Raw genomic sequence first — 9,356 nt, 5'->3', positions numbered from 1 at the left:
ATACTTGTGTGTGGGGTGGTGGTGGTTTGCAACGTATTAACAGAGCTATTTTTCCAACCCGCCATGTCAATCTTAAAGAACATGCCCTACTCTAAAAAAGAGAAATGTCTGCCGAAAATGAAGTAACCATATTCCTGCAGCAAGCTCTTCCTTTACAACAGGGGTCTTCAAACTTGGCCCTTTTATGACTTGTGGACTTCAACTCCCAGAATTCCTCAGCCAGGCATGCTGGCTGAGGAATTCTGGGAGTTGAAGTCCACAAGTCATAAAAGGGCCAAGTTTGAAGACCCCTGCTTTACAAGGTCTGCCTTCTAGGTTTGCAGACGACTAAAAGGCACTCTTGAAACCCATCCCGGCACGATCTTAGCGACTGAATGAGCCAGGCGCATGCCAGGAGTTTTTTGTTTTTTTTTGGAGTCGCGCGAGAGAAAACGAGACTTCCATCCCGCGCGGAGGAAGTAGAGATCCATTTTGCGCGTGCGTGAGGCGATTCCTCCTGCTTTTGCTGCGCTTCGCAATGCGGGTAAGCCGTTGTCGACTTCTTGCGGGATCCGGTGTAATCCTTCGCCGAGTCTGTTTCTAAGAGGGTTGCGGAGCCGAGGTTCTTGTCCCGTAAAGATGGGCGATGGGGAGGGAACGCGGAGGGGATGAATTGGTTGAGTTGCGCCGTCCGCCGCTTTGGTATTTTAAGGTTTTGTTTCTAGCAGCTGGGAAACTTGGGGCACGCGGGCGTTTGCTGATGATGCGGTCAGGGTAACAGAGCTAGATTGCAAAGAGATCCCGACGATCGTTAGACGGCAGTAGCCAAAAGTGAAATGCTCTTTGCTGCTGCTGCTTTGTGGTCTCCCTGGCTCGTGGAGGCCCGATCTAGTAGCCCACTGGTCTCCAAAAGCGAAATTGAGGGCAGACTTTTCTATTAATAATAATTAATAATAATTAATCTATTATTAATATTAATAACAAATAAATAAATTAGTAAAGCGCAAACTTAATTGTTTCTGTAATTTGGAAAATCCACCGAGTATCTTTTTTTATTCTATAACTATGGACCTTCCTTTAATTGAGACCAGTATTTTATTTATTTATTTTTTATTTTTTATTCCATTTATATCCCGCCCTTCTCCGAAGATTCAGAGCGGCTTACAAGCTTAGCAGTAGCCTTCATTCTATGTATATGCCTGCTTATTAGGGCTTTCACACACACCCCTAGCGGCATTATTACAAAGTCAGCTTACTTGCCCCCAACAATCTGGGTCCTTTTTCCATTTTGGGAAAGCTATCATTCCGCAAAGATGAAGGAAAAAGGGTGAGGGATTACGCAGAACAACAGGTGACCGGCTTTTGTTCATCTTAGGAATAGTTTGATAATTTGTACACTTTGGTGCAGATATGTGGACTCTTCAGTCCACCTCCTTGTGTGATAAGACTGCAATTCAGCCTTGGTGGAGCAGTGGGCTAATGCCTCCTTAAGTAACACCAGCTGCCTGCAATTAGTGCAGGTTCGCATCCCACCAGGCTCAAGGTTGACTCAGCCTTCCATCCTTCCGAGGTAGGTAAAATGAGGACCCAGATTGTTGGGGGCAATTAAGCTGACTTTGTAATAATGCCACTTGGGGGTGTGTGTGAAAGCCCTAATAAGCAGGCATATACATAGAATGAAGGCTACTGCTAAGCTTGTAAGCCGCCCTGAGTCTTCGGAGAAGGGCGGGATATAAATGGAATTTTAAAAAAAATTCCATAATTTTTATGTATCTGAAAGGTGTTAAATTTGGAAAAGCCTCGTTGTCTTGGGTATCTATTCACAAGTATGAATAATATATCATTTATTTCCTAATATTATAGCATATAATACAGCATGGAAACATCTCAAGTCTCTGTAAAGTGGAAGACACAATTCACCGTCACCTTGCATGCATAAGGTATGTTTAAAATTTCCCTAGGGATCAGCATGAGGATTTGTTTGCTGCTCAAAAGACAGATTTGGCTTAGTTTAGTAACTTTCATCAAAGTTATAAAGAACTGATCTATTGATGATACAGAGTTATCCCTGTCTGAAAAGAGAAAGTTATTCTTTTTGTGGAATTGTGGATACTGAAGCTCAGTTCTGGAAAATTTAAAAGTAAATGTTGTAAATATAAAGCTTTCTCTGATAATATGTAAAGTTGCTTTTTATTTGCCACAGGAGTCAACCCAGGCAGGGATGCAGATGTCACATATCTTCATTGTAAACTCTAATCCAAAGAAAATCCCTTTTTGGAGAAGAGGGTGTTAGTAATAATGCATCTCTTCTGATCCACATTCCAAGGTACGTGTGTTCTTGAATGCTCTTAAGGGCTACAGTTATGAAAGTCGGACACTGTTAACACAGAAAATTGCCATTGCCAAAATATTTGGAATGTGTGAATGATGCTCCATGCTTGCTCCAAACAAAATTTCTTTTTGGCCTGACATATAGAAGTCTGGTCTGAGCACAGTGGACTTGACCCTGGTCAAGAGAACTTTTGAACTTTTCCACTTAGTCAATTGCCAAGTAACCTTTTCATTTGTAAAACTTTGTAGTCATTCTGAAGATAACAAATTTTGAAGTATTAATCAGAAGCAAGAAACAGTGCTTCATGTCAGCAAACCTGCTGGAATATTCATTAAACACATCCAGTATGATGCATTCTTTTTGTTTGGAGAGTCAGTAAGGCGTACATATTACTGTGCTGGATGAGGATTAAGAACTCTAACTTGCTCTTGAGTCACACTTGGATGATATTGAATGAATTATTGGTAGCTTGCTGGTGGCTTGTTCAGGGCCATGTATTTTAATCAAATTAGTTAATCAAATCAGATTGTGGTAAGTTTACACAATCCTTATTATATGATTTGTAAACCAAGTGGTTAGATTTAAACATTGCATTGCGACAAAACAAACGGCATAACCACTTTTCGATTTTCCAGTCCCTCATGCAAATGCAGGTAGTCCTCATTTAACAACCACTTGTTCAGTGACTGTTCAAAGTTAGTGATGTGCTGAACGAGTGGGACTTACAACCCATGCTCATAGTTGCAGCCATTCCAGTGTCGGCGTGATTGTGATTCAGGTATTTGGCAACTGGCTTTGCAATTAAATGATACTACTTGCATGTGATCACCATTTTTAACCTTCACTGCCAGCTTCCAACAAGCAAAGTCAAAGAGGAAGCTGGAAGGAGTGTTGGAATGGTTATTGTAAGTCTGTGGCCATGTGACATCCTGCTTTACGACCATATGCCTTAGCGAAGTTCTTGATCTCGGGTACTGTTGGTAAATGTCCTCACTTATTTGTACTAAGTCCACCCTGCCTTAGTTTTTTGAGATAGCAATAGCACTTAGACTTATATGCCGCTTCGCAGTGCTTTACAGCCCTCTCTAAACGGTTTACAGAGTCAACGTATTGCTCCCAACAATCTGGGTCCTCATTTTAACTGACCTCAGAAGGATGGAAGGCTGAGTCAACCTTGAGCCGGTGAGACTCGAACTGCTAAACTGCTGGCAGCCAGTAGTCAGCAGAATTAGCTTGCGGTACTGCATTCTAACCATTGCGCCACCACAGCTCATAAGAGTTCTTATTTCTTCAGCTGGATCTTAACTGCTTTTTCGTTTCTGTTGGCGCCCATTCACTCAAGCCTGTGATGTGATGTTATCCCTGTCTGAAAAATCAACAGTGAGGGAAAATCTCATGAACTGAGGCTATCCATCATGGAGTGGTCTTCTGTAGCAATTGCTTTGCAAACGATTAAATTGACTTCACGAGCTAGCTACAACTTAAATGCAGCAATTGTATTTTTCTTTTAGAAGAATGTCAGCGTTTGATGGTAACAAAAGCAGCCCAACCCATCTCTGAAACTTTTCCTGGAAGCAGAATTCCATGTACGCCTGCTGGGAATGGGACAGACACCTGGATGTGAGTAGCACTTTTAACACGGTCTGGGTTTCAAAGATTCACTACACTAAATTGTGGTTGGCTACTTTGAGATCTTACGAGAATTCAGACAATTGAATAATCTGGTTCATGGGTTAGCATGTGATGGTGACACAGCAATAGTGTCATGATTCTACATTACCAGTCATTAAAGTAAAGGAAGACATTTATGCTTAGGGCCCTTTGTTCTACCTAATGTGGCATTAAAATCGGTAAGGAAGGCTGCAATTATCTGTGTGTGAGCAGGATAACTTCTCTAAAACCAGAGCCAAGCCATATTTGGTGTCTGAAGTAGCAGGCAAAAGAAAAATTGGCTTTAACAATAGATCCAGTCCAGCTAGGGCAGGGGTAGGCAACCTTGGCTCTTTTATGACTCGTGGACTTCAACTCCCAGAATTCCTCAGCCAGCATGGCTGGCTCAGGAATTCTGGGAGTTGAAGTCCACGAGTCATAAAAGCCAAGGCTGCCTACCCCTGACCTAGGGGCTATGGAGAAAACCAAATGCATCCTGATGGAAGAAGTCATTGGAAGCAGCAGCTTGAAATGTTGTCAACTCTTCCGTTTTAAGCCTTTCCCATCTTGGTCATGTGACCCAGATTGGAACACATGTTTCCCAGCGCATCTGTTTGTGCACACGTTATTTGATTACAGGTAGTCCTCGATTTACTACAGTTCACTTAGTGACCTTTTGAAGTTACGACACTGAAAAAAGTGACTTGGGACCATTTTTCACAGGACCATTGTAGCATCCACAAGGTAACCTGGATCAAAATTGAGATGCTTGGCATCTGGTTCCCATTTATGACGGTTGCAGCATCCCGGGGTCATGTGATCACCTTTTGTGACCTGACAAGCAAAGTCAGCGGGGAAACTAGATTCACTTAACAACTGTGTAATCAATTTAACAACTGCAGTGATTCACTTAACAAATGTGGCAATAAAAGTAGTAAAATGGGACAAAACTCACTAAACACATGTCTCACTTAGCAGCATAAATTTTGGGTTCAATTGTGGTGGTAAGTTGAGGACTACTTGTCCATAGAAGCTCTCCATGCTTTTTCCTACCTTGTAATTCTTTCCATCCTAATGGGACATAGGAAATAAATGTTGTAAAGCACAGGTGTCAAACTGGATGGTGTCACGTGACTTATCAGGATGTTTTTTGCCTTTGTGGAGCTGAGGTGGGCGTGACCTGCATGTGACCCATCCAGCCCGCAGGCTGCCAGTTTGATAACCCCGGTTGTAAAGGGTCTTTCAAAGCTTGCCCCCCGCCCCCGAGAAATGAAGCTTAGATGATGTTCCTCATCTCATACCCGTTAGAATTAAATGATCTGGTCAGAGAACAGATTTCTCAAAACCAAAGCAGAACTACTGGGTTCAGGACTGCAAGGATGGTGTTTGCTATCACCAGGAAGTGATATATACCAAGACACATTTGGTTCCTTGCGATTCAGATTCTTTTGTTGATGTCTTTTTTCCCAGCTGAACTTTTACAGCCATGGTGAACAAGTGGGAAAAAAAGGGTGTTGAACGCCCTTCTGCCACCACAGCTTTCTTTTCTACACCTTCCAAAGAGGAAAGGTTGAAACTAAAAACAGACAGCTAAGGAATGAATTTAACTACCTAGGGTTTTCTAGAGTGAGGAGCATCCCACCAGGCTCAAGGTTGACTCAGCCTTCCATCCTTCCGAGGTAGGTAAAATGAGGACCTAGATTGTTGGGGGCAATAAGCTGACTTTGTAATAATGCCGCTTGGGGTGTGTGTGAAAGCCCTAATAAGCAGGCATATACATAGAATGAAGGCTACTGCTAAGCTTGTAAGCCGCCCTGAGTCTTCGGAGAAGGGCGGGATATAAATGGAATTTAAATAAATAAATAAATTTTTTAAAGGAATGTTTTAAGAATGTTCCACGTCTTCCCTACTTTACAAAATGTTAGGAAAAGAAGGCATGGTCACTTTTCCCCCAAAAATCAAAAAGACATTTCCTCAAGCTTCGTATCGAGTGTTAGAAAAAGTGGGTGGGAGAGTATGTGCCTAAATGTATACATTTTCACAGCAAATGTTCTGTATGCAAATTCCATGTTTGATACACATATTTTGCAGGAACCCTCATTGCTTTTGTTGCATTATCTGTAGGTGTTTTAAATGTCATGGCATTTTTCAAAACAAAGAAGAATGTAAGCATTATGCCAGCGAATACAGCTGAACTTTTCTTCAGTGTAGGCTCTTAATTTGTGATTGTGAGGTTTGGGGAGCCTCTGAAGATGATGAGCTTTTGAGGTCTGCAAGATTACGCAAAAGGGAAACTGGAGGACTAAGAATGTCCCCAGACTGCTGGCTTTCAAGATTTTATCAGCAGCACTTGCCTTGGTTTTATATTCCAGGACTGCAGTCTCACTTTGCATTTGTATACAGTTAGCAAGAGGTAGCTAGGTAGTGTTGCAGAGCATCCCCCTACATTGAGTTGGTACTGTGTTCTTTGTTGCTAAAAAGTGGGCGATTGACTGAAATTCATGTGAATAGTTGGAGGGAAACTGTTAACGGTATTTTTTCCCCTTAATTTCTCACAGCTTAAGCATTAAATGCTCCTGTTTAAAGAAACAGCACGGTGAATATGAGTTTGCAGTGGATAACACCAGACATTATGTGGAAGGAAAAATCACGAAACTTGTGTTTCACTTGTTTTGGCCATGTCATGGGGGAATTCACTGGAGAAAGTAGTTGTCAACGTTATGATAGCTAGATATGTTTGGAAGAATTAGAGGTAAAAGGAAATCAGACCGCCAAAAAAGTACTGGCTGGATACCATCAAGGCCGACACTAGCCAGAACGTAAAACAGCTCAAGGAAGCAGCACAGGATTGGATGATGTGAAGAGACCTGGCCCATAGAATTGCCAAGAATCAGTGAATGGATTGAATGGATAACATTATCAACAGATCTATAAGGTTTTAAACAACCTGCGTCTACTGCAAACCTAGCCAGTCGGACCAGATCCTCACCTTCACAAGCAACCACCCCAGTGTTTTCAGATCCTCTTCAGAAGGGCCAGGACACACTTCAGTACAACAATAAGAAAAGCAGAAGAGAAATGGCTACTTGATGTCTTTCTCTGTAACTGCTATCCAAAAAACTTCAAATTCTGACACACAGCGCACAAACCACGCTATACACACAACCACCACGCAAAAACTAGCCTTACCATAGACACTTGGGGTGTTGGAAATAGCCAGAATTCTCCAAACCCTAGGAATAGCAATAGCCCACAGCCACACTCTGCCAGGATTTATCCAGAACCAAAGACAAGACACAGAAGTCTGAAAGAAACAATGTAATCTATCAAGCCAGCTATAACTTGGGACAAACATCACATCAATTAAAAACCAGGTTCTACAAACACCAGCTGGCTGTCAAAATGCCAGAATCCCAAATCCTTAATCTCTACTCACACAGACCAAAAAATAGCAATTTCGAGCAATACTAAAATCGATCAGCCACCCCACCACCTGCCATGCTCTTGTTCATTGAAGCCTGGCACTCCACAAGCAATTCCCTCAACAGACATTGACCTACAACCAGCCTATAAACCCTTCAGAATTCAAATTTAACAGCACGACCAATCAGAGTTAGCACTGACCCTTAACCAATCCACGCAAGCCCCCTCCCCCTCAGTTCAACTGACCTGATGTAACCTTCCCATCACAAGCCTCTTACTGATGACTCAATAATGACCCTGATCTGAAGTAAGCTGCCCATCACAAGCCCCTCACTTGACACATCCACATCTGAAGCCTCTATAAACAGAAGAGCATTGACATCTTAAATGTCACTGGAGACGTTACCTGGCCTGGTAACAAAACATTTGGAAACCAACCCACAAGCTTGGAGAGCCAACCTTTATCCTCAGGTTTTAATGTTTATTAAAGGGTTTGGGGAAGGTTTTAATACAATTTTATGTACATTAACTTTTTTTTAAAAAAAAAGGTATAGTCAATATACAGCTGGACACATTTCAGCAATATTTGTTGGTTTTAAAATGGCTGACTTTCTCTGTTGAAAGAATGTTTCAAGTCTTTTAAGCTAGCTGGAGGCCATTAAATAATTTTACTGAAGACTTCTCTTGTCCTGTAGTTTGTTACCAATCAGGTCCATCAAAGAAGCACTCAAGCTTTATTGTCGCTCTGCCTCTTCATGTTCTCATAATTAGGATTCAAGAGATGTGCTACCCCTGATCTGGAGGTAAGGTAGCCATATGGATTAATGTGGCATCCCAATTAGTGTTTTACATAATTAATTGTGTGAGATGTCCATTCTTTCAATAATTACTCAATTTTTGTCGTCCCGTGTTATGTGTACAGAACAGGCAGAAATAGTCTGGACCCTATTTTGCAGTGCAATTCTGGAGCATACTGGGCATTAGCTATGTTGATGTTACCGTTTACAGAGCAGTCTTCCACAAAAGGATTGCCTCTGGATGTGTTTGCTATTCTACCTAAGCTTTCTGCAAGTTGAGTATATTTGTATTTCAGACAGGAGAGGGTAATGCAGGGGTGTCAAACTGCCGGCCCACGGGCCAGATGCATCACAAGGAAGCTGCACCCACCCCATTGCCAGCAATGGCAAAACAGTCCCAATACGTTGCACAACATGTCCCAAGTTTGACATGTCTGGGGAAATGGATCATTACATCCATGAACCAAGGTTGGAACCAGTAATTTCCTCACTAAAGGCTCAATCTCTAATGCCTGAGTGTCTCCAGGCCAAGCTTATGAGGACGCTGGTACTTGTAATAATGAGGACAGTGGCTGTGGTATTATCTGCTGGATTGAAAATGCTCCCTTATTGCTTGCTTGCTTTTATCTCAGCAGAACTCACAGAAAACAGCTAATAGGCAGCATTGAAGGTCTTTTCTGAGTAGGGTCTGTTCACTCTTTTTACAATAATGAGCGGAAAACACAAGTTTTTCTTCTCTTTCTCCTGCTTTCCTCCTTTTCTTCAGCTAGGCCTTCTTTTGGATTTAATTTATTCAGTCAGAGGGACAATTTTCTACTCTTACCCCCACCCACCCTCCACCCCATGAAAAGAAAAGCACAAAGATCATTCAACATTTATGCAATTATACAAAGTGGGGAAATGTTTCAGGTTACATCCATCTATTCCCCTTATGTGCTTGCAACCCTCTTGTCACTAGCCATTACTTTTCAGCAGAACAAAGACGTGATTCTGATCTCGTTGCTATTTACACTTAATTATCTTAGAAACACTAATGTGAGGTGTTCGCAAGGTTACTTGTGTGAGGTGTTCACAAGGTTACCCTTTCTGTTGCTTTTTGGAATCTAGTGGCTTTAGTTTGAGGGGGAATTTTGGCCCATGTGGACCAAAGTTAGAGTTACTCCTCCCCTCTCACT

General features: G+C 42.0%; 1 long non-coding RNA gene across 1 annotated transcript; it reads left to right on the top strand.

Annotated features, from left to right (window-relative positions):
• Window positions 1–478: 478 nt before the first annotated feature.
• On the top strand, window positions 479–8,060 carry LOC310635754. Its single transcript, XR_014491507.1, has 5 exons — window positions 479–601; window positions 1,843–1,919; window positions 2,183–2,305; window positions 3,823–3,931; window positions 6,520–8,060. It is a non-coding gene; the product is annotated as an uncharacterized lncRNA (long non-coding RNA).
• The last annotated feature ends 1,296 nt before the right edge of the window (window positions 8,061–9,356 follow it).

This window comes from Vipera ursinii (assembly GCF_947247035.1).
Source record: "Vipera ursinii genome assembly, chromosome: 2".
Classification (NCBI taxonomy): domain Eukaryota; kingdom Metazoa; phylum Chordata; class Lepidosauria; order Squamata; family Viperidae; genus Vipera; species Vipera ursinii.
Note: the sequence above shows the minus strand (reverse complement) of the source record. Positions and strands in the feature narration are given on the sequence as shown.